Raw genomic sequence first — 24903 nt, 5'->3', positions numbered from 1 at the left:
GGCTCCAGGTGTCCCCTGGCTGGTGGCCACGCCCCTCAAGTCCCCGCCTCTGCCTTCACGAGGTCTCTCCTGTGCGTGTCTGTGTCCAGATCTCCCTGTCCTCACGAGGACGGCAGCCACTGGGTTTATGGCCCACCCTTCGCCAGCATGGCCTCACTGGATGGCAGTTTCATCTGCAAAGCCCCTGTTTCCAAATGAGGCCACGTTCCGTGGTTCCAGTAGACGTGAACTGGGCAGGGGATGTCATTCACCTCTGCAGACGCTCGAAGCAGGGCTGAGACAGGTGAGTTCCGGAAGCAGCTTCGTGTGCAGGTGGCGTTCTGGTTCCGGTTCCACGGCAGTGACCTCGTGACCACCATCGAGCCGCGCACGCCGAGGATCTGAGCAGCGTATGGAGTGCGCGTGACCCTTTCGTAACCCGTTTACATTAAAGAAGAGGGTGGTGAGGAAGCAAACAAGGACAATACAGATCTGTTCATTCCACGGACACGAGCGCGTCTCGTCGCCTTTCTGGGGCTGCTCTAACAAATGGCCCCAAAACCGGTGGCTTAGACAGAACTTTATCGTCTGGCAGTCCCGGAGACCAGAAGTCTGACACAGGGCTGCTGGGACTAACGTCCAGGTATCCGTAAAGCTGGTTCCTTCTGGAAGCCCTGGGTAGGATCCGTTTCTTGGCCTTCCCCAGCTTCTGGAAGGCCCCTGCGTTCCTTGGCTTGTGGCCCCTCCTCCGTGTGCAAAGCCATCGGCATGGCATCTTGCTCCTCTGTGACCGACCGCCCCTCTCTTGTGAGGACACTGTGCCAGTGTGGATGCCCCAGGACCATCTCCCCCCCCTCAAGGTCCTGAACTGAATCACATCTGCAAAGTCCCTTGTGCTCTGTAACGCACTCACAACTTCCAGGGATTAGGACGTGGACGTCCCGGGGGCTGTCAGTCTGCCGGCCTCTTACGTACCATGTGGCCTCAGACAGAGAAGGGGAGTCTGGATGGGTGAGCCACACCCAGGCCGAACCAGCACCCCAACCTGACCCCCGAGCCCAAGGTGGGTCTTGGTGGTGAGGATATGTCACTCCACAAATCGTGGAGCCACCAGGGGCTTTAAAAGCCAGGATTTGGGACACCTGGGTGGCTCCGTCGCTTAAGAGGCTGACTTCAGCTCAGATCTTGGTCTTGTGGTTTGTGGGTTCGAGCTCCGCGGCAGGCTCTGTGCTGACAGCTCAGAGCCTGGAGCCTGCTTCAGATTCTGGGTCTCCCTCTTTCTCTCTGCCCCTCCCCACTCACCCTCTGTCTCTATGTCAAAAATAAATAAACATTAAAAAAATTAAAAAAAAAAAAAGATGGGTGCCTGGATGGCTCAGTCAGTTAAGCGTCTGACCTAAGCTCAGGTCATGATCTAACAGATTGTGGGTTCAAGGCTCGCCTCGGGCTCTGTGCTGACGGCTCGGAGCCTGGAGCCTGCTTCACATTCTGTGTCTCCCTCTCTCTCTGCCCCTTTTCCCTGCTCACACTGTGTCTCTCTCTGTCTCTCAAAGATAAATGAACGTTAAACAATTTTTAAAAATAAAAAATAAAAGCCAGGATGCAGCATGGTGCTTGGTGGGACTGTTCCAGAACAGATTCAGATGCTGGACGCGGCCGTGAAGGATCGGGGTGAAGCCATTACAAAGCGTTTAAATGGTCCCTACGAGAAGACGTGAAGATATGTGATGTTGTGACGGCGAGAACATCCAGGGTCTCCTGCTTATAAATAACTCTCTCTATTGGAACCGGGCCTCGGACTCGTCTTGACCCAGGATGTCCTCCCTCCCCCTCGGCACGGCTATGGGTGAAGTCGGCCTGGTGGAAAATGCCAGGAAATGAATCCGCTATAAACAGACCTTTGCTTGAAAAGGGAGCCTGAGGAGGGGTGGCGTTTTTCCTCGTGTGCAAGGGACCCTCTGGGAAGGGGCTCCGGGCAGGCCAACCCCCGCCCACCACAGAGACTGTCCCCGTCAGGAGCTGCATTCCGCACGTGTGGTCAGGTGCATCAGTGAGACCGAGCAAGGTGCTTCTGTGCCCTCGGTGGAGAAAGGGTATGGCCCAAAGGTCTCTGTATTCGCGCCCTGGGGCCGCGGTAACAAAGGACCGCAAACAGAAGGCGTAACCCCAGACAGAGCGTGTTGGCTCCTGCTCTGGAGGCAGAAGTGTGAGATGAAGGCGTCCACAGGGCCACTACCGCGCTCCCTCGGGAGGCTCCGGGGCGAGCCTTCCAGCCACCGTCGGCTGTGGTGGCTCCACGACCCTTGGCTCCCGGCCACGTCCCTCCACCTGTGGCCGCGGTCCTCCCGTGGCTCCTCCCGTGTTTCTGTGTCTCTGTGTGTGTTTCCTGTCTCTCTGATCAGGACGTCTCCTTGGATTTAGGGCCCATCTGAATCCAGGATGATCTCATCTTGAGATTCTTACCCGATTACACGGGCAATGTCCCCATTTTCAGATAAGGGTCGCATTCTGACGTCCTGAGTGGATGTGAACTTCTTCTCGGGAGGGCACCGGTCAAACCGCCCCCCCCCCCCAGACTCCAGGGGACCCTTTGCCGACACCGACCCTGGCCTCTCCCCCAGAGTGAACACTTCCAAACTTGTCCACGAACATTCCGTGGCATTTGGTGAAATGTCCGCCGATGGGAGACGTGGCCCACCCAGAAACCGGAACCCGATGTGGCGTGCGTGTGGGGGGGGCGGGGGGTGAAGCTGGGACGTCAGGAAACGTGACCGCAAACCCCATCTAGACCAGAATCTTTAAACGTTGGGGCCAGGTGACCCTCCCTGCAAACAACCGCCAACGGGTGGTGGATAAAGCACACAGTCCCAGCCAGCGAGGAGGAGGAGGAGGCTGAGGAGGGGCCCTGCGGGAGCCTCCTGTGCCCCAGACATGAGGGTGGCCTCCTGTGGGCTGACAAGTGTGGGAGCTCTAGGCTCCCTGCAGGGCTGACCTTGCTCCCCAAGTGACATTCTAACAGCTTCCATTTCTGGATCAACATCGATCAGGTGATTTGGTTACAGAGCCACAGGCCCACACAGAAACGGTGGGCCAGGCTGCCTCTGACGGGGGCTCGTGTGCTGGACCACCTCACGCCGTCACAGGGTGCCGGGTCCCACACCCCGCCCCAATGTCACACTTAAAATAAGCCCCCAGGTAAGCAAGGCCCCGGGGGCGGGGGGGGGGGGGGGAGGGGGGCTGCCGCCGGCAGGAGGAGAGAGCTCCGGCAGGTGGGGCAGAGCAGCCCCAGCTGAGCCGGCTCTGCCCCACCCCTCCCCTCACCTGTCGCACCTCTTCACGCCGCGTGGGCCACACATGCTCAGCGAGACCTCTTCCTAAAGGGACTTCTGACCCCGCAGAGTCACCCTCACCGCCGTTATCAGAGCGCAATGATCTCGCCCAGGTATTTTCCCTGTTCCATCTGTAGAATAAACCGCTGGGAGCAGGGGTCGGAGGGGGGAGCCCAGCGCGGAGCCGGCTCGAGGGGTGCGGGTGGACCTAACTCTCCCAGATGTGCGAGCGAGCGACCGTTCCGCCGTGATTCCAAGCCACGCCGTGGGGCCCTCGGCCAAGGGATGCCCATCCAGCCACGCCCAGCGCTCTGTCCTGCTTTGTCCCGGCCCAGGCGCCTGTCACCCCAGAAGAGTCAGGGGTGCGGTTCCCATGCCACTGCCCTGTCCGTGGCTTGGAGTGGCTCGGCTCCTCTACAGTGGCTGTGGGCTGACCCGTGTCCCCCTGAAAGGCGGCCACGTCCTGATCCCCGATACCCGTGTATGGGGCCTTATTCGGAAATAGGGTCCTCGCAGGTGTCATCGAGTTCCGATGAACTCATGCTGGAGTAGGGTCGGGGCTCTGAGACACAGACCCCGAGGGCCGTGCGAGGTCAGGGGCAGAGGTGGAGGACGTGGCCACAGAAGAGGGTCACCTGGGGTCCCCAGGGGCTGGAAGAGGCAGGAAGGACCCTCCCCCGGCGCCTTTGGAGGCAGTGTGGCCCTGCCACACCTTGCACTCAGACTCCGGCCTCCAGACTGGGAGAAAGTAATCTCTGTTGTTCTGAGCTGCCCTACCTGTGGCCCTTTGCCACAGTGGCCCCAGGCCACTCCTGGAACGCTGCTCACTAGGTTCTGGAAAGCTGGCTGCCCCTTGCTTCGGCAGCCCTGCAGATCGGAGGGGGCCTCCCCGCGTTCTGGGGCTCCCTCAGCCCCTGTGAGGTGCTGTGCTCGGAGCGAGCCTGCCCTCGGCGTCCCCGTCACAGCCCTGGGGCCAGACAAGCTCCAGCTGCTTCCATGATGAGGGATGAGGACCACGCTTCTCGTGGTCCATGGGCTCCGCGAGTCCCTGCTTGGTGCCGCCGTGGGATGTGGGGCTGCGGCGGCTGCCGGGAGGGGGCCGCACCTGTTGCTGCGTGGGCTGGAGGAAGCTGCGGGTTCCCACCCCCCGAGCCAGCCTCTCCTCAGCAAACGGGTCTAGGAAGGACGCCACGCTGAGTCCACCATCTCATGAGGCTGGAGGGTGCGGGGCATCTGTGTCCCGGGGCCACGGCAAAAGTGACCACAGCCTGGGGTCTTAACAGAAATCTGTCCTCTGCCAGCTCTGGAGGCCAGAGTCCACAATGGAGGCGTCTCAGGGCCGCACTCCCTCCAAAGGCTCCGGGGGGTAGGTCCTTCCTGCCTCTCCCAGCTCTTGGTGGCCCCAGGCCCTTGGCTATGACCGAGTGCCTCCAGTCTCTGTCTTTGTCTCTAATATAATGAACTCCAGTCACTGGATTTGGGGCTGCTCTGATCCAGAATAACCTCATCTAAGCTTAACTAATCGCACCTGCAAAGACCCTCTTTCCAAATAAGGTGGCACCTGAGTTTCTGGTGGAGGGTACGTTTTGGGAAGGGAGTCACTGTGTCACCCACAACGGGGGGCTACAGGTGACATTCGTAACCAGCTCCTCCTGGCGTATCTGTTCGCTGGGGTCACCAAGTCCCTCTTGAGCCCTGCACAACCCTGCGGGAGCCCATCGTGGGTGTGGACCAGCCCCCTGACCTTGTGGGGCCTGGCCCTCTCCTCATTTCCATGTGGGTGCCTTTTTCCAATGGGGATAATAATCTGTCCGGCAGGAGGATTAAGTGAGTGCCTGTATTCACAGGAGACAGCAGATGGCTGGTCAACTCGTTGATACAGTGGTTTTTGTAGGCGTCCGTGAGTCTGTCTCGGCTGGAGATGTGCTGACTCCTGCCCGCGGCGTCTTCAGCACGAGCCGCTGCTCAGAGGATAGGGGGTGGGAAGTGGCAAAGACCGCCTGGCCCCAGGGCTCGCCCCCAAGTCCCCGGTGCTTCGCAAGGGTGAGGCAGGAGGGTTTCCTCGGGGAATTCGGTGCCGGGGCCTCAGGGACTCCCTGTCCTGCGTGTGCGCACTGCCCGTGCCCCCTGAAGCCGGCGCCTGTCATCTCGCGTAGACTGCTCCTGTCTGGGAGGGGATCGGGGCACCTGATGTTCCAGGGTCTGGGCTCAGCCTCAAGCACGAAGCCATCCCAGCCCCTTCTTCCCCGGTGTCTCTTTTTAAAGGATTATTATTATTATTATTAATGTTTATTTATTTTTGAGAGAGAGAGAGAGAGACAGAGCACAACTGGGGGAGGGGCAGAGAGAGAGGGAGACACAATCCAAAGCAGGCTCCAGGCTCTGAGCCATCAGCACAGAGCCCGACGCGGGGCTCGAACCCACAGACCGCGAGATCATGACCCGAGCCGAAGTCAGATGCTCAACTGACTGAGCCACCCAGACACCCCTAAAGGATTATTTTTTTTAGTTGCGGTAAAATTCGCACAAGCTAAGTCCGACCGCTTTAAAGTGTACGATTCGGTGGCATTTAGTAAATTCGCAGTCGTGTACAACCACCACCTCTGTCTGGTTCCAGAACATTCTCCTCCCCGAGAAACATGCCCCGTAGCCATCAGCAGTCATGCCCGTGCCCTACCCCAGCCTGGGCAACACCGTCTAGTTCCTGTCTCCGTGGACCCGCCTGTCCTCGACACTTCATAGAATCCGATAGTATGTGGCCTCCGGTGACTGGCTTGTGTCACTGACCATGTTTTCGAGGTGGATCCCTGCGAATGCCAGCACTTTGCTCCTCTTCGTGGCTGCATAGTGTTCCACGGTGCGGGTCTGCTGTCTTTTGGTCCATTTGTCCATGGACGGACATTGTCGTTTCCACTCTTCGCCGTTGTGAACAGTGCTGGTTTGAACACGAACTTTCACCGCTTTGGGGTACACACCGGGGAGTGGAATCGCTGGGTCACCCGACTTTCCTTTGACCCGATGGAAGGTTTCAACCCCCTCTCAGGCCCGGCTCACCTGAGCTGTTTCCTCAAGGCTCCCCCAGCCCCTGACTTGCTGGGGAGGGCCTCATTCCCAGGCTAGCGGCCCGCGGTCAGTGGGGTGCAGGGCGTCCTTGCTGAAGCACAGACCGGTGCCTCAGAGGCGATCCCCAGAGGCGACTCGGGATCACAGACCCTGTGTGAAATGACGCTGAATTGTGTAGCGAGAAGCTTCCGCCCCCATCAGGTGTGGACCCCGTGATTTTCCTTCTCTGTGTCCATAGACCTGGTTCCCATCCTTTGACAGTCAGAGAACCTGCTGGACCCCTGATGTGGTATTTCGTTACATTGAATTTGTTTTTACGCTTACCTTGGATTTGTGGCTGGTTTTCCCATTAGGTGAGTCTATTTAAAGAGAAATAGTGAGTACGAGAACAGTGATGGGGAGACCATGAGATGAAAGGTTTGAGACACCCGGGCGTCAGTCATACGGGACCAGGAGGTGGAGATGTGGGTGTTGCCTCAGCCTCCCTCTTCCTTTCCCTGTCTTCCTTCCTTTCCTTCTTTCTATAAAATTAAACACAATGAAGCAAGGCACTTGGTGAGTTCAGACAAACACATACACTTGGTAAACCAACACCCCATGAAGATAGAAAACGTTACTAGAAAGTGTTCTGGAGCACAGATTCCTGGTCAGACCTGCGGGATTCCGGTTTGCCAAGGCTTGGGCAGAATCCTGGGGTCCGGAGTTTAAGGGGCTCCTGGAAGGAGCCATGGGGGAGCCAGCTGGGAGGTGCCGGGTTGGGGTCAGGGTCTGAAAGCCCAACCTGGAACTCGTTCCCGGGTCCCGTCCCTCCCTCCTCGCCCGCCATGCTGTCTTCTGCCCCAGGCCCCTCGAGTGTGCATCCTTGGCCAGGTGGGCAGTGTGATGTCACTTGAGCAGGTGCACATCGTGACTTAGGGAGCTGGGCCCTGCCTGAGGCGCCACAGAGGGTGCACAAGGGACAGCTGGGGGCTGGCTGGACCCACTGACGCTTTATTTTCAAACAATTTGCATCCACATTTAAAAATGAGGAAATAGGGGCGCCTGGGTGGCGCAGTCGGTTAAGCGTCCGACTTCAGCCAGGTGACGATCTCGCGGTCCGTGAGTTCGAGCCCCGCGTCAGGCTCTGGGCTGATGGCTCGGAGCCTGGAGCCTGTTTCCGATTCTGTGTCTCCCTCTCTCTCTGCCCCTCCCCCGTTCATGCTCTCTCTCTGTCCCAAAAATAAATTTAAAAAACGTTGAAAAAAAATTTTTTTTAAATGAGGAAATAGCAGATTTAAAAAAAAAACAAAAACAAAAACAAAATTTCTGACTTCTCTTTAAAAAAAAAAAATTCAAAAATGTAGCAGTTTGAGGCTATAGTCTGCAGGCGCCTGAAGAGGCTGGAGCCTCCCGGCAGCTGCCCCGTCTCTCTAAGCCGCCCAGGCGCCGAACCACTGCCTCCACCTGCCCGTTCAAGTCCCTTCTCTTCTGGTCTGGCCCCTGGAGGCATGTGCGATTTCAACTCCTGCCCATATAAAAACCATCCCCAAGAAGACAGCAATCCGTACAAGGCCACCGGGTTGATGAAACCCTGGGTTGTGTAACACGCGGCCCGGGTCCAAGCATCCCCCGCGGCCCCGGGCCCTCCTGGAGCCAGCAGCACAGAGACTGTGGGAGTAAAAGGTCCGGAGAGAAAGGGCAGGGGCAGGGGGATGCACCGGCTGCTTTCGGACGGTTTGCCCGGTGGGTCTGGGATCACAAGTGAACAGCCCAGGTGCCAAGGGCAGACGTGAGAAGCGGGAGGAACGGACGACAGCTCCTTTTGCCTCCAAGCCGGTTTCTCACGGGGGGCTGTGGACATCTGGGGCCAGGTCATGCTTCGTGGATGTCTGTGTTGGGGGCCCGACCTGTGCTTTGAAGGATGTTGGACAGCACCGCTGACCTGGACCCTCTAGAAGCCAGTAGCCACCGCCCCCTCCCCCCCACCCCGCAAACTGTGATGAACAGAATGTCTCCAGACACGGCCAAACGTCCCCCAGCTTGAGAACCAACCCCAGAGGCCACTCGGGGGCCCGGCCGTTGACCAGAGCTGGCCCGGGGGGCGGGGTGGGCTCTTTGCCGTCCCGGCCGGGGGGCAGAGTGTCCCCGTTTGCACGTTCCCGCTCTGACACAGTGACCCCAAGGCTGCGTCCTATCAACAGGCAGGTGGCGGCATCTCACTCCCAGATCCCCTGCCCTCCCGGCCCCCCATCGGTGACTCACAGCCCCAGGTGAGGGCGGGGCAGCGTCAGAGCAACTGCTGGGAGCATCTGGCCAACCGCGACCCAACTGCCACCTCCACTTACGCAAGTGCCAGCCTGCGCGGAGGAGGCTGAGCGCCTTCTGTTGGGAAAGAAACCCCCGGGGCACGTTCGTTTCCTCGCCTCAGTGAACCCGGGAGCCAGGTGGATGCACCGACAGTCTTCACTCCACCCCTCATGCAAAACGCCGGCTGATGCAAGAGGTTCCAGGATTGCTCTGCTCCCCGCAACTGGGAAACGCCGCTTGAGGGGGAAGCAGGCCTGCAAACCGCAGGTGACTTGTTAAAAAAAAAAAACCACCGCCAGCTTGTGGCAGAAGGGACCTAGTGGGGCTCGAGAGGGACCCACAAAAACGGGACAAACGCTGCGGGCACAGAAGGCAGAAAGGAAAGTGAGTGCCCGTGTCTCCCCACACCCACTGCGAGAGCCATGTGGGGGGTGGGGGTGGGGCCTGCGAGGAGGGACAATGGCCCCTAGAGGGACAGGAACGCATCCCCAGTCTTCACAGGCCTGAGCAATGGGAGTTTTCTGGCCAGGGCTGCGGGGAGGCTCTGAGGCCTGGAACGCAGTTGGGGGAGGTGTGGGCGCATGGTGGCCGCCGACCAGGGGGGCCCGGCGGCCTTGACACTGTGTTTGCCCAGCACCCTCCTCTCCGTGCTCAGCTTCACGTTGCGTAGGGGCTCGCCACCCCCAGGAGGAGGAGACGGTGACAGCGGTCAGGAAGCTGTGCCCTTTCTCGCAGGGTTTCACGTCACCACACGGACGACATTCAGGGCTGGTAATTCTCGGGGGTGGGGCGCAGGGCCTTTGCATCACTGATGCACGATGTTGAGCAGATCCGCCTGCCAGGTGCCCTGGTACCCCCTCCCCATACTGACAACCAAAAATGTCATCGAATGTCACCAAGTGTCCCCTGGGAGGCACAGTTGACCCCAGTTGAGTGCCAGCCCCAGGGCCCCCATGCTGAGCGAATCTCCAGAAATTGTCCTCCCCTCCTCCTGTCCCTCCAGCCCCCAGCTCTGCCTTAGGCCCACCACGCCCACGCCTCCCTGTCCCTCGGCCTCCTTGCAGGCCTCCCTGCCTCCACTTCTGTCCCACCTCTGCCGGGCTGGGCTCCAGGGAAGGCCTCTCACCTCAAGGTCCAATGGAACCGGGAACCCCCCCACCCCCCGCCCACTGTCCAGTGTGAACACAGAATCTCAAAACCAGAGGTTCATCTGGGTCCCCTCAGAGGGCTGCTGGGAGACCCCCAGGGTGGGAGAGAGGCCCCTGCTCAGGCATCCAGAACAGGGTCTCCCTCCCGAAACTCAAGAGACTCGTTCATCCACCGTGCGGGGCTCCACGAGTGGCTCCGTTGTTTGTGCCGAGGGAGCCACAGTCGGTGGGGACAAAAGTGGAGAGGCAGACATGTTGGTGGGGGTGCCTAGGGACCGGAGCAGGGGTTCTGCGGCGGACCGGAGCAGGGGTTCTGCGGCAGCGGGGAGACTTGGCCTGCCCTGAGGACGGTGTGGGGTTGTAGAGCCCAGGGCTCTTCTGGGTCAGTAGATGCAAATCTCCAAGAGGAACTTGGGGTGAGAGAGGTTCCCGCTAAACAGGCCCGACCAGACTCTTGCTGAAGGCGGCCTCGTGCCCTGGGGGACTGGGGGTGGGGGAACCCGATTGGCACCGAGGTGAGGTGACCGGATAGTGGGGCTTCTGGCCTGACTCAGCCGGGTTCCTGCTGAAACTGGCTCTTGGGGACGTGCCCCAGGCTGAGGCCTCCTCGAAAAGGCGCTCAGAGGAGCCCCGCTGGGCCGTGGTCAAGGAATCTTTGTCACAGCACGCGGGCACCACGTGGTCGTCTCTTGCCCTTGTTACACAGGAGGAAGCCGGGACGCAGAAAGCCCCGTCGCTGGCCCAGGGCCCCCCGCGCGTGGCCCGGCGGGCACTGGAGGCCAGCACAGCCACGCCGGGCCCCCCGGGTTACCCCGGGCTGGAGTCTGGTGAGGGGGGCGAAGGGGCGAGCTTCTCCTTCCTGCTGCACAGATGGCCCCTGCCCCCGTCGGACCCCAAAGCATGGGATACAGTGGACAACTGTCTTTGGGGGGGGGTTCCTGAGGTTCCTTCTGTCGGGGTTTTTCTGAGGCGGAGGGAGGACCGAGCCCTCACCGGTTGTGGAAGCCAGTTTGCTTCCCCTCTAATTCCACACCAGTGGGGTCCCAGTGGGACAGGCGGCCCCCGTGGAGCGGTGCCGAGGAACTGGGCACCCAGACGGGGGGCCCTGGGGCCGCAGGAGTAGGAGAGGGGACGCCCAGGTCAGGGGCCCCGGAGATCCCCGCGGCCGTGGGCGGGGCCGCCTGCCGAGTGCCCCTCGGCCCGCGGGAAGGGGGCAGGGGCACGTCCCTCCCTGGCCTCACTGTCCTTCCAGCACAGGCCTCCAGACTCCCACAGTAGTCCTCCCATTGACCAAATCCGAGCAGCGGCCAGGGGGCGACAGGGCGGGCAGCTGCGGAGGGGATCCTGGAGGGGCCGCGGGCGGCGGCCGCACAGATCCTCTCAGGCCTGGGCAGAGCAGGCTGGATTCCAGTGTCAGGTGGCTCCAGGCGGGCTGGGGTCACCGGGGAAGAGGCGGGAGACGCACATCCGCCTGGAGCAGAGGCGGCCAAGGATTAGAGGGGCGGGTGTGGGCGCTTGGTTCCGGATCGGGGCCCCTGTGATCATCCCCAGCAGCAGACTTCAAAAGAGCTCTTGTCGGGCCGCACAGGGCTGGACAAGCCCAGGAGGTGGGGTCAAGTCCCGATCAGAGGGCTGCAGAGCCGTGCTGGCACCTCCGCGGGCACCCTGCTCTGTGCTCTCCCGGCACCTGGAGCTGCTTCTGTCCAAATCCCTACTTGGCTGAGCTCCCCAGCCCCCAAGTAGGCTGGCACAAGGAAGGGGCCCCAGTGTGACTGACTGAGCGATGGACAGCCATATATAGACGTGGTGAGGAACAGCGATGGAGCACCCATCCGAAATGGACGCTTTCGACCTCCTTCTGTTGGTAGTAAGGCCTCCATGCGGGGCTGTCGTGTACACTCGCACGGTCTGTACACTGCACAAAGGCACACGGCGCTGGCCCATGCTCTGTGTGCATCCTGTGTACCCTCATCCGGGCGTCCTCCAGCTGGGAGACGGGGCATCTGCTTCTTTGCACAGAAAGCCATCCACTGTGCCCACCCAGAGGAAGTGCTGCTGAACAGTGTATCCCCCGAAAGGGGAAGAGTTTTTCGTTCCCACCAAGCCACCTGCTCTAGCAACCGCCATGTAACAAATCAGCCCCAAAGTTCATGGCTTAAGACAATTCGTCATGACGGCTCCCGGCTCTGGGCACTCGGGCTCGACCGGATGGTCCTTGCTTGGGGTCTCACACACAGCTGCGATCACAGGACGGCTGGGTCTAGAGTCCTCGCACTGCCTCTTGGTCCACACGTCTGCCCCCTGCGCAGGATGCTGGAACCGCGAGGGCTGCTCAGGCGTCTCTCTCCACGCAGCTTGCCCACGGGACCGGCGCGAGGAACCCCACAGCCCGCCGGTCTCGCCGTGGCGGGACCGGTTACGTGGGGATTCTGGGCTCCAAGGACAACCCTTCCGAGAGACGGGAAGTGGAAGCCGCCGGCCAGAGCCGGCACCGTGTTGGGGTCGCAGACCCGACCCCCTGCTGCGAGGACCGAGGAAGGCTTTGTGGGTCCCTCGCGGACCCCGCACCGCACCACATGACCAGGTGGTGGGACCCAGCGCTCGGAGCTGGAGGGACCCCGCGATGGATAAAACCCCAGCCCTGCTTTCCGAGAGCCCCCGGCCTTGTCGGGCAGAAGAGTGTGTGGGGGCCGACCAGAGGATCACACCCGGAGTGCGTCACCCTGTGTGGGGCCTGGCGGTCTGTGGTGGGAACCCCGTGGAGAATGAAGCGTCTGTCCTCCCTCTGGGGAAGCTGGGCTCCCCGCGCCTGTGTGGTCGGCCGGGGTGGACTGAACCTCCCGCCTTCCCATGTGTCAAGGGCACGGCCGCGAGCTGCCTCCCGTGTGCGAGGCAGAGACGAGGTTCTGCGGCAGAGGAGGCTGGAGCCTCGGGGCGCCGCGGAGGTCAGCGTGTGACAGCGGCCGGTGCCGAGCAGAGCGGAGGATCAACACTGCCCGCGGTAGGGACGCGGGGCCCCCAGGTCCGGGGGGTGGACCTCCATCACCGGGAAGGTCCCCCTCCTGTCGACGTGCTGCTGCCCACGACCCCAAACAGGCGGCTGTGCTGTTTGCTGGAATGTTCTCAGACTGAGAGGAGACAGCCACGAGAATGTAGACTTCCGTCCTCTTAGACGTTTGGGTGCCGTGGAGGGGACCCCAGGCCACCGGGGGTGTCGGGGTGGGGGGGCCCCGCCTCCTCATCCACCGACGCAACTGGGGACTTTCCCAGGGGGCCACGCAGACCCGGGAGCGGAAGATACACACACACCCTGACAGTCGCTAAGCTTGACCTCCCGGGTCACACCTGGGGAAACCTCCGGACGTCTCCCTGCTTCCTGCTCATTTCTAGGCCAGGCCGACCCGACCCGGGGCAGGCAGCCAGGGCATGCTGCCCTGTTTTCCTGTCGCAAGGCCCTGGCCTCGGGGTCTGCCCAGGCGGGGAGCGGGCCTGTGACAGGTCCTTTCTCAAAGCTCTCATTTGAAAGGCAAAGAGTCCCATGAGTCTTCCCTCCTGTTGGGCCGGAAGCAACTTGAGGCGATTAGTCTGGCAAACAGTAGAGAAACCTGAAGCTGACAGTGAGGTACTGCCGTCCGGCCTCTCCCCTGCAGCCGGGGAGGGGTGAAGCCCAAGCAGCCGGCCTTCTGCAGGACACGGGCTACGGGGTGAGCCTCCTCCCTCTGAGGGTCACCGGTGCACATCCGCAAGGCTGCGTTTCGAAGGAAGAGCGAGGTTCTAGATAAGACGTCACTAGGGAGCTGGGTGTGGCCTCCCTTTCAAGCTTGGTTCCGTGTTTTGGGAGCACCCTGGGGTTGTTACATGTTCCCACCAACCTGGGTTTAAAGCAACAGGAATGATGGGGCACCTGCGTGGCTCAGTCGGTCGAGCGTCCGACTTCGGCTCAGGTCATGATCTCTCAAGTTTGTGGGTTCGAGCCCGGCATTGGGCTCTGTGCTGACAGCTCGGAGCCTGGAGCCTGCTTCGGATTCTGGGTCTCCCTCCCTCTCTGCCCCTCCCTCGCTTGTGCTCTGTCTCCCTCTATCTCTCAAAAATGAATAAATGTTGAAAAAAAATTTTTTTAAATAAAATAAAGCAACAGAAATGAGGCACCAGAGGCTGGGCAGGGTGTGGGCAGGATCCTTCTGACCCTGAGCCTGATCCTTCAGGCTCCTCTGGAGACATGGCAGCCAGAGGATGTGTGCGGATGCGGGAAGAGATCGGTCTTAGAGAATGAGCTCATGTTGTTGAGGAGGCCGGCAGGTGCCAAGAGCCGCAGGGGGGCTGACAGCTGGGGACCCGGGAACAACCCATGTGTCAGTTTCAGTTCAAAGGCCATCAAGCAGGAAGAAACCTCTCTTACTCTGGGGAGGGCCAACCTTCTGTTCCCTTCAGGCCTTCAACTGATTGGATGAGGCCCGCTCTCCTTACAGAAAAGCAAGTGCTTTTTTAAAAAATTTTTTCTTTTAATATTTATTTATTTTGGACAGAGAGAGAGAGAGACAGAGCATGAGCAGGGGAGGGGCAGAGAGAGAGGGAGACCCAGAATCCGAGGCAGGCTCCAGGCTCCGAGCTGTCGGCACAGAGCCTGACGCAGGGCTTGAAACCACAGACCGTGAGATCATGACCTGAGCCGAAGTTGGACGCTCAACCGACTGAGCCACCCAGGCGCCCTGAAAACCGAGTGCTTTGCTCTATCGATTTAAACGTTAATCTCATCCAAAACTGTCTTCCCAGAAACACTCAGAATAATGTTTGACCAAACACCAGTTGGCACAGGAACTTCCTCACCCACGTCTTGCTTCTTCCAGGTCCTGGCGGCTCCAGGAATCCCTGGGCTCGTGGTCACAGCCCTCCAGTCTCTGCCTCTATTCTCACATGACCTGTGTCCCCATGCCCCAAATCTCACTCTCCTATCTCTTTCAAGGAGGCTCGGCCTTGGATTCTGTAATCTAATCACATCTGCAAAGACCTATTTCCAAATAAGGTCGCGTTCACAGGGCGCAGGGGTGAGGACTCTTTTTAGGGGATGCTTTTCAACTCACTGCTTCACACTGGATAAAGGTGGCCCTACCCCCAACCACTGGTGCCTTTGAAGATGCAGGGAGGCCCCTCTGAAGACCAGTGGAGGCTGGCAGGAAGCCGCCACAGGCCAAGGAACAGCAGGGATCACTGGCCGCCACAAGCTTGAGAAAGGGTCCTCCCTAGAGCCTTCAGAAGGAGCCCAGCCCCAGAAACCCCTGGATTTTGGACTTTTGGCTTCCAGAACTGTGAGACAGTTCTGTGTTTCAAACCCCCACTTGGTGGCCATTTGTAATGGTGGCCCCAGGACCCTCGCACACCCTGTCGGTTCTTATTTCTAATATATTTCTAATACATTGCAACCGTGCACCCACCTTACCATTTGTTTCTGCCATCTCCACCCGCATCCTTGGCTGTGGCCCTCCCTCCATGTCCAGAGCCAGCAGCAGGGGGCCTTCCCAGCTCCCTCTGACTCTGACTCCCGCCCCCTGTCGTAAGGATCCCGTGACGACACAGCCCAGCGTGATAGCCCAGGATGGTCTCTCACTTCAAGACTCCCACTTAGCCCCATCTGCGAAGTCCGCTTTGCCCCCAGACAAGGTCACATAGCCACAGATTCCTTCTGGGAACCGGGACACGGTTACCCTGTTGACCCCGTCACCATCCTTCCCTCAGCCCATGGGGGGCCACAGTGCTCTCTCTCTAGAAGGTAGCTTCCCCCCTTCATGTTACCACCCTGCTCACCACCTGCCAGCAGCTCCCATGGTGCTTAGGACAAAATCCAAACCCCTCCCCGTGCTGGCAGCCCCAGAGGAGGGGGCCCTGCCTCTTCACCCACCCTCGTCTACACCAGAGCAGCCCCTAACACCCAGATCTCTGTCATCAGGCCCTCTCCCGAACGAACCCCCGTCCTCCCTGTTTCATTCATTCACACGCCTGTCTTATTCCAAACCATCTGAGATTCCTGTCTGCCTCCTTCAGAAACCGGGTTCCCCGGCCAAGGGTCCCGTGAGCCTAGACAAGGCCCAGCACATGGCAGGCACTCGACAAATACTTGTAAAACGAACGAGGCATTCCGGCAGCCGCTAAGGAGTTAAAGCCAGCCCTGTCGTCTGTGTCTTGGCACGGATTGCTGTCCAGTTCCCGGCCAGTTATTCAGACACACAAAGCGCTCTTGGCCGCGGCTGGAGGAAACAGAGGGCACAGTGTGCTGTGGGGACGCCCGGGGCTCCGGGCTCTGGGGTGCTCATGGCGCTCCTTGAACAGATGAACTTCCCTCCAACTGTAACAAAATGACAGTGAATCAAGGAGCTGTGCTCGTCCGCTGGGCCTCCTCCGCTCCCGATCTGGAAATCTGGCTTATTTGACCCGCGACTTCCAAATCCGAGTTTGGCCTTGGCCGTGGGCTGCACGGGATACCATTCGTGGGCAGGGTGCCTCCGCTTGGCTGAGCTTTGCAAGCGTGAGATAAATGATAGCCTGTTTCTTGGCAGCAAGGGATGGTCCGTCCCTTCTGGGCGGGAGAGCCTCGGGGAGCCAGGAAGGTGGTGATGTTCAGAGACAAACAGCAGCCAAGCCCAGGAGGCAAGAAGCACAGCCGGGCCTCAGCACGTCCGCCCTCCCGGCCCCGCACGGCAGGGTCGACCTCCGCTCGGTTCCGGTGGTGTGCTTGTTAATTACAGGATCTGCAGTTATCTCGGGAGACTTAGAGCGTTGCCCGATTTTGCCCAGGGCTGGAAAGATGTGTCCGCTAGCCAAGCAGACAGAAGGCCGGTGAAGCAAGAGTCTTCTCTGGGCTCCTAAGAATGGCACACCTAATGTGAGCTAACCCCTGTTAGTGCCAGAGGGAGGAGCCCTCTGGAGACCCCGGAGACCCCAGAGAACAGAGCGAAGAGGTCTGAAGCAAACACCCGGGGAGGGGGTAATGGAGGGTGTGAGGAGGCCACGGGGTCGCATGGAGCCTCTGCGGCTGGGGCCGTGGGCTGGCGGCTGCTGTAGGGAGCTCACCGTCAGAAGCCTCCCCGCCCACAGCACCATTCGCACAAGCCGTGTCGGGTCACACTTTGTCCAGTGAATTTCTGCATCCTTGTTAAGCGCGTGTTTGTATCGGGCAACGTGGAGTCATAGCAACCGCTGACTGTCTCGGGGGTGGAGGGACCTCGCGCGGCCGCTTGAGCCTCGTGTCCACGGGGCAGCACCCCCTTTGCTCCATACCCGGGCCTTTGGCCCTGGATGTCCGGGGCGTATCCCGTCCCCCTCTTCTGGGTTGGTTTGTTGAAACCTGCAGGATCCTGTGTGTTAATTCCCAAGGAATGAAGCACTTAGAGGGACCCAAGAATTGCCGGGCTCTTACTCCAACGGATTAATGGCTTCCCCAACACGATTAAACAAGTCTGGAGAGCTGCTTTCCACCAACCTGACTTCCCTTCTGGTCTTTGGTTCATGCTGTCATTTTTCAAGAGTTTGCCAAAGATTTCAGGCAGCGTGTGAGAGTCTTGGTTCGGAAGTCAGGGAAACTGCCAAGTGCAGACTCGCGGGCCATTCCGACAACACCTCCCCTCAGCAAAGAACACCAGCAGCTCTGAGTTGCTCTGTGCCCCAAAGAGTCATTAGTCTTTTGTTTTGTTTTCAAATGAAAATGATACACAATAGCTAGTCCCCCATTTACATTTTAGAATCAGCTGGTCAGTCTGTGAGTGCGCACACACAGAAAGCCCTCTGCGATTTTGTTGGGGTGCTGTTGAATCTTTAGGTTGTTTGTGGGAAGATGGAAACCTTTCTCGCATTGAGTCTTTCCTCGTTACTCAGACCGATCCCTCCATATGCAGAACTACGTAGTTTTCTCCTCAGTGGTGCTTCATAGTCTCTAGTGCAGAGGCCTTGCACATCTCTGGCTCAGTCTTTTCCTAGGCATTTGGTGTTTTTTGATGCTCTTATAAATGGTAACTTTAAAGATTTTTTAAATTTGTATTTATTTGTTGCTAGTATATACATATAAAACAACAACCAGTTTTGTATATTGATCTTGTATCCAGCAACCTAGCTAATTTTACCTCTTGCTTTGAATAGGTTATTGGTAAATGCCTTTGGATTTTTTACACTATGTTGTGTGTGAGTAATGACAGTTTATCTTTTTCTCAAACCTTATGTCTTTTCTTTCTTTCTTCTTTCTTTCTTTCTTTCTTTCTTTCTTTCTTTCTTTCTTTCTTTCTTTCTTTCTTCTTACCTCCTTCCCTCATCACAAAGTCTATGAAGGATTTTGGAGAGATGGCCGTGGCAGAATAGTTTTTGGATATTACAAAGGCTCCACGTAAAAGCAGATAGTACAACTAAAAACAAAAACAAAACTTTCAGGGACTCTCGTGAATGTACAGTGGAGTTTTCCAGAGGCCACAGGACATGCTCAGCCCAACAGATTAAATGCACAAGCACATCTAAGAATGCCATCAGTTGTCTATGAAGCCAGACGGTAAGACATTTGCAAAAACATAGAACAGAGCTCGGCTTCTCACTACATGTGGTTACTTTTTATTAAAAAGAAATATAGTTGCTTTTCATTAAAAATAGGTGGTTTATGGTAACAGGTAATAACATTATTCTTGCTATTTAAAATGAATTAATAATGGGGTGCCTGGGTGGCTCAGTTGGATAAGTGTCTGACTTCGGCTCAGGTCATGAGCTCACAGTTTGTGGAATTGAGCCCCGCGTCGGGCTCTGTGCTGACAGCTCAGAGTCCGGAGCCTGCTTCAGAGGAGCAGGGGCAGGGACATTTGGCCCAAGGGGACAGGAACCAGAGCCCACAGTGGGAAGAGTATCCGCCAAGCTACGGAGGCTTGCTTTTCTTTTTTTTGTTTTAAAGTAACTTCATTTGGGGGAGCAGTTTTAGGTTCACAGCAGAATGGAGCGGCAGGTGCAGAGAATCCCCACGCGGCCGTGCCCCCTCACACCCGCGGCCTCCCCACACGCAGTCCTGCACCACCGCGGTGCCCCTGCTGCTGTCAGGAGCCTGCACGGACACGTCACCGGTGCCCGGGGCACCCCATGTGCTACCAAGTTTATTCTCTCTCCGGGCTGAGTGCTGCCTGCTAGGAAGGTGTTTGTTCTGGCCTCACTGTCCAGCGTAGATGGAGGTGTGATGGACGTGGAGGTGGCCACAGGGAGAGCCGGAGGGGACGGCGGGCGCAGGGTCCAGGTACAGAATCTCCCTGGGCTGATGGGACCCAGCGGCCTAAGCAAGTCTGGTCAGTCTGGTCAGCCTCCCTGCAGACCCGGGTTCTGGCTGCCGGCTACATCCCCCAGCCAGAGCTCAGTTTCTTTGTGCTGAGTTCCCTGATTTGCAAAATAAAGCGGGGGTATTCTGCAAGCCCAGCGTGCGAGGTGGGGGGGGGGAGGGGAACCAATGGCGCTCGGTCTAGAATGAACTGTGTCTCCGCAGGACCAGGGAGAGCTGGGAGCCGGCCTAGCCTGGCCCGGGACAGGGACCAGAGGCCAGCTCCCTTCACCCCAGCGCCCGGCAGGGCTACGAGAGCTCACACCGGCAGCGAGTACCCTGCACCGGGGGCTCCTCCAGGACCTCACCCTGGTCACCCTCCCCAAGCTCTGCTCTCAAATCCGCGGGCTCTGCGGTCCGGTCGGTGACCCCGGGACCCTGCAGGGATTCCCGTGCTTCTCTGAGCTAGTGTTGCTCAGCAGAAAGGAGGGGACTGGGGTCAGGAGGGTGTCGTTTCTCCAGTTCTGGCCGCAGGGCTGGGTGACGCTGGGTGAGGGGACTCAGAGCTGCCCCCACAGCGGCATGTCCACGCATGGCCCCGCCGGGCATCCGCTTTTCCTGTGGACACTGGTTCAGAGCAGTGGTGCCCCTCAAGTCCCAGCATACCTCAGAGCCCACAACGCTCTGGCCCCGTGTCACCATCATGACAAAACATGATGAGCCAGCCCTTCTGGCTCCTGTGTGCCCAGGGGCCCCTGAGCAGGAGAAACAAACACTCACTGTCCCCCTTGGTGCACTTCTGGGAGACATTTTGATTTCTGCACCTTACCCGGGGTTTGTTTTGAGCTTTTTGAGCTGAACCCGATGATTTGGGGGCAGTTGGACAAAGGCATCGGGGTGACGGGGAGACCCTAAAGAGGGTCTGGCCTCAGAAAGAGCCCATGCTGCCAGCCTCTGCCTGCAAGTGAGTCTCAAATGTCCTGTGTCAGCACTTTGTGGGATTTGGGGAAGAATCTGGGAGGCGGGGAGCAGAGCACAGGGGCTCTGTAGGTAGATGCTTTGAAACGCTATTCCGGGCATCCTGGGGGTCCGAAAAGGCCACAGTCACGGGGGTGAGGGGGCTCTGTCTAAATAAAGAAACTCCCAAAGAGGCTTTAATCCCTACTTCCACCCCAGATTCTAGACGATTCTCATCCTAGAGGACTCTGCGTCTCTATTTCTCAGCAATGTGCAGCACTGCGGTCTGGTTTTTACTAAGTGGTGAATGACTGATACTTAGAATCTCCAGAGCAAGGCAACTGGACTGCTGAGGAGGTAGGTGGTTCCCTAAAAGGATGCACAAAGGTTATGTGGGGAGAGGGGAGGGAGAATGTCAAATGGATGCCCCCAGACATCTTCACCTGTAGCCCAAAGGCACCTAGGAGAGTCTGGGGATTACCACTCGTGGGTGTTTTCTCCCCAGAGCAGATGCCCTATGCTGGGTGGGACGGCTCAGGGTCTGGACTCTGAGAAGTGAGCTGTATCAAAATGCAGAGTCGTATCCCGCATGGGCTCCTGAATGAGACCAGACAAAGCACATTTGTGGAAAAGCCAGCAAAATCCACATGAAGCCTGGAGTTTAGCTAATAGTCACGCCCCACTGTGGGTTTCTCTGTCTTGACCAACTCGTCATCAGCATGGAAGATGAACACACCAGAGCTCTCGGAACTGTCTTTGCAACTTTTCTGCAAATCTAAAATTATTCCAAAAGGAAAGCGAATATGTCTGATTAAAAACACAAAGCAAAAAAAAAAAAAAAAAAAAAAGTCAAGTGACCACAGGTGAAAGTGCTAGGGGCCTGGGGCCGGTGGAGTGGCAGGCAGGTGGGCAGAGGGCGGAAGCTGCCGGAAAGCCCACCACAAGGCCGCTGGAGGCTCTCTGCAGGAATCTTGGCCGTCAGGGCGGCGCTCCAGCACACCGCGGCGCTTTGATGGCGGAGATGTTGGAGGTCAGGACCATGGGACCAACGGCCTTTGCCCTGAGCCCTTGGCCATCACTCTCCTCAGCTGTCAGGATGCTTTCTGCACACGGTTTGTTTTCAGGACAGTTGAGCAAACAGTAGTTTATGGGTTTCCATAGACACCGGGCCATGGTGACACCAGAGAGTGCAAACATCCTGGGACCTGGTTGGAGTCCTTTCCCCCAGACTCCACCTGGGTCCCCCAGGCCTGCGGCCCCAGCCCGGCTAACTAACGTGCGTGCCTGAGGCTCTATTGCCTCCCTCAGTTAATCCCGTGAAACTATTGCTAAGCCTGCACCGAAGCCCCTTTTAAAACACAAAGGAAAACAAAAATGCAGCGTCTAACACATTATTCATCTGGGAGGACAGAGTGAATTCAGAAAAGCCACTCTGCCCCGCCGGCTCCCTCCCCCGCCCCCCCCAACCCCCGTCCCCTCACCGCCAGCCTGCAGGTGCGGTCCCCGTCCACACCAAGGCCCTCTGGCATGAGCGCCACGGCAGGGAAGGCCGCGTCTGTGCCCAGGAAGGCTGCAGGACACCTGACTTTGCGTGCAATGCCGGAACGCACGAGGGGATGATGCAATTTTCCCCGCACGTGGCCGTCCACGTAGCAGCACTGCCCTCTAGTGGCTGTGACTTTGCCAGCTCGGGACTCGTGACCAACTTTGAACCCCTGTCCTATCAGCCCCCGGGAGCCCGGGGAAACTGAGGCCAGGCCGGCTCCAGTCGCGTGCGACCCAGGCCCCCGCCACCCCGCAAGTGCCTTTAAAGGCTGCTGGGTTGTGAGGTGTGGGTGATGGGGTGACGCTCCCCTCCCAGGCTCCTTTGTCATTGTTGTGGGCACTGTGTCCACAGTCCCATGGCCCTGGGCCTGGCCGAGGACCATGGGAGCCGGTGGCCCACTAGGACCACGGCCTGCTCGTCACCTCCAGGGAAGCTCTATCTGCCGTGGCTGCTGTAAGTAAGCTGACCTTCCGTCATTCGGCCCTTTTTGCCCACGTCCTTGGCCCGGAACAGAGTCAGGTTGTGTCTGTGCTGTGGCACCCGGGGCCGTAGACCAGAGTGATCTGATGCCGGAGAGAAAATGAGACACCGCCTTCTACTTTCAAGAACGCTGGCGCAAGAAATTCGGACCCCTGTGATTTCCCCGTGGGGATGGGAGGGGCCAGGTGGGGTCAAGGGTCAGAACTGGGGAGGGATGCCCAGTTCAGGGTCCCTGGTAATTTTATTTTATTTTATTTTATTTTTAAAGATTATTTATTTATTTTGAGAAGGGGGGGGCATGTGAGCAGGAGAGGGACAGAGAAAGAGGGAGAGAGAGACAGGATCCCAAGTAGGCTCTACGCTGTCGGTCCAGAGCCTGACGTGGGACTCAGACGTACAAACCAGGAGATCGTGACCTGAGCCAAAATCAAGAGTCAGACGCTTAGCTGACTGAGGCTCCCAGATGCCCCAGTCCCTGGCTTTTTAAAGTGTGGTAACACTTTTCTCTTTTTTGTTTGTTTCTTTATTTTTTGTTATTATGCTTATTAATATAAATCAATGTGAACACTGCATGTGTGCCCGTGGGCAGAGCCGCTTTTCCCTGAGAAGGGTCATCAGCGCCCCCTGCTGGCCCCGAAGGCCGGCAGCGGGAATTTCCTCATCCGGCCGGGACTCAGGGGCATCCTGGAGACTGGCCTTGACAGCCAGGAAGCGACCTTTAAGACTCGAGGACGACAATGGGCCGGTGAGCAGGTTGTAAGGGCACCTTGCCTGCTCCTGTGAGAGCCTGTGGTGTGTGTCCCCTCACCCTGCTTTCCGGGAGGTGGGCACTGGCTGCCGAGACCCCACCCGCTGCAATCTGACTCCCAGCACTGGTCTTACAGGCTTTTGCTACTTTTTTTTTTTTTTTTTTTTTTTGGGAAGGTATTAAATAAATACACCCCGCCAGTATTTGGTGATTGTCGGTGTTCTGGATTTTGGCCGTTGTAATAGGGGTGAGATGGTGTCTGTTTGTTTTACTTTGCATTTCCAGGGTGACATCTGGCCGGGAGCAATCTACCTTAATTATAAACCCATTAGCTAACTGCCTCTTCGTAGAGAGGGGATATTTGAGAGACTAGGACATCAGGCACATTTTGAGGGCAAGTGAGGGGCCCGGGGGGGGAGTGGAGGCAAGCGGGACTGGGGCACCTGGGTGGCTCAGTCGGTTAAGCGTCTGACTCTTGATTTTGGCTCAGGTCATGATCTCACGCAACTTCACGGCAGCGTCACTGGCGTTGGGGTTTTGCCCTGGAGCAGCTTCACTCATTTCCCGGAAGAACCTACTTTGTGTTTTTGTCTTCAGTGTTAACTGACTCCTGTTCCTGCCCCCCTCTGCCCAAGAGAGGGCTTCCTCCCCGGGGAGCTGACCGCAGATCCGGTAAGGGGGGTAAGGGGCCGTAGAGGATCAGAATTAAAGGTTTGCAATGAGACCATCAAGCCTCATGCGGTCAGAGTCCATCCATAAGGAAGACAGGATTTGCATCTTTCTCAAAATTCACCAGAATGGCTTGTCTGTCATCCCAGAAACTGTACATTTATCCATCGGTCCTATGTTCCTCTGCCGGACCTTTCTAAATCTTCACTCTCATCTCGGCGGGGTTTTCAAATGTGTGTGGTTCTTACTCTTTGGAAACGGATGATCCGTGTGTAGCGTCGCGTGCTGTCCTAAAACGCTTGCGCACGGAGACACTCCCCTGTCTGTGCTGGACAGTGCTCTCCGCGTCCCTTGTCAGCCCCTCGGGGACTTCATTCATTCATTGTTTACGCATTATTTGTTAGCATGTAATGAATAGTGTGACCTCTCTGGGGGTCCAAAAGTGAACCAGACATGGTGGAAGGGAGATTAAAATCTAGGGGAAGAGAGCAACGGCACACAGGTAATTCCAACACAATGCGTTTCCAGTGTATTCTCAGGACCATTAGAGGAAGTTCATTAGCGGGAAAATCTTGATTTACCTGGAAATCAGATACTATGAACGTTATTCCTGGCGTGTCACTGAAAACCTGGGCAACACTTAACCAACTCACCGGTCTCGGATTGTCTGAAAACGATCCAGCCCTCAGAGTCTGATGTGGTAGTCTTTCTCGCACACACTTTCTATAAATTGCATCATTCACAAGCATGTTCAAGAGGAGAATATGAGTGAGTTCTGTACCCAGAATGCGGTTTCACTACTGCTTCTGCAAAGGGTCAGCACCTTCAGAAGGTAAGAGCCACGTGGTTGCACAGTGACGGGAAAGCCCTTCTTGAGAAGCAGGCATTTTTAGCAGCGTGATCTAACTTCATGGCCGGGCATCTGGGACTTAAGGGGCTGCCACTAGTAACCTTCAGTGTAAGAGCACGCACGGCCCGTGGCTCATTGCCACGGCGGACTCATTGCCATCCGTGCGACGTTCAAGGTTGCTTCCGCACTTGCAGCGACCGTATCCAGCATGGCTCCCACCTTCTGTTCCATTTTCGGCATTATTTTCCGGGTTTTGGTGTTGCCTTCTCCCCAGTTTTTGTATCTGACAACCTACGAAGTGTCCTCGATCTTCATGTGATGCCTCTGAGATCCAGTGATAAAGAGGGACAGGGCAAGAACAAGAGCGAGGGGGGTCCTGTACAAGGAGCCAAGCAGATGAGGGAAATGGCAACACGTTTTTGTTCATCATCAGTCGGCAGGAAAGTCCCACAAATGCTGAGAGTGGCTGCACGTGGGAGGGAAGCCTGTGGGCGGCCTTGAAGTTTCCTTCTTAGCCTTGTCTGTATTTTCCAGATTACATCCTGAAAACTACGATTTAAAACAGGAAGCTAGGCTGCAG

The 24903-nt window shown here is 57.7% G+C and overlaps 1 long non-coding RNA gene across 1 annotated transcript; it reads right to left on the bottom strand.

Moving 5' to 3' along the window:
- Positions 1-5852: 5852 nt before the first annotated feature.
- LOC128778210 (uncharacterized) lies at positions 5853-8799 on the bottom strand. The gene is made up of 2 exons (XR_008423627.1): positions 8696-8799; positions 5853-6892 (listed from the first exon to the last, which is right to left on the bottom strand). It is a non-coding gene; the product is annotated as an uncharacterized LOC128778210 (long non-coding RNA).
- Positions 8800-24903: the final 16104 nt, after the last annotated feature.

The sequence above is a fragment of the Panthera pardus genome, unplaced genomic scaffold, assembly GCF_024362965.1.
Source record: "Panthera pardus isolate Hobbes unplaced genomic scaffold, ASM2436296v1 HiC_scaffold_19, whole genome shotgun sequence".
Classification (NCBI taxonomy): Eukaryota; Metazoa; Chordata; class Mammalia; order Carnivora; family Felidae; genus Panthera; species Panthera pardus.
Note: the sequence above shows the minus strand (reverse complement) of the source record. Positions and strands in the feature narration are given on the sequence as shown.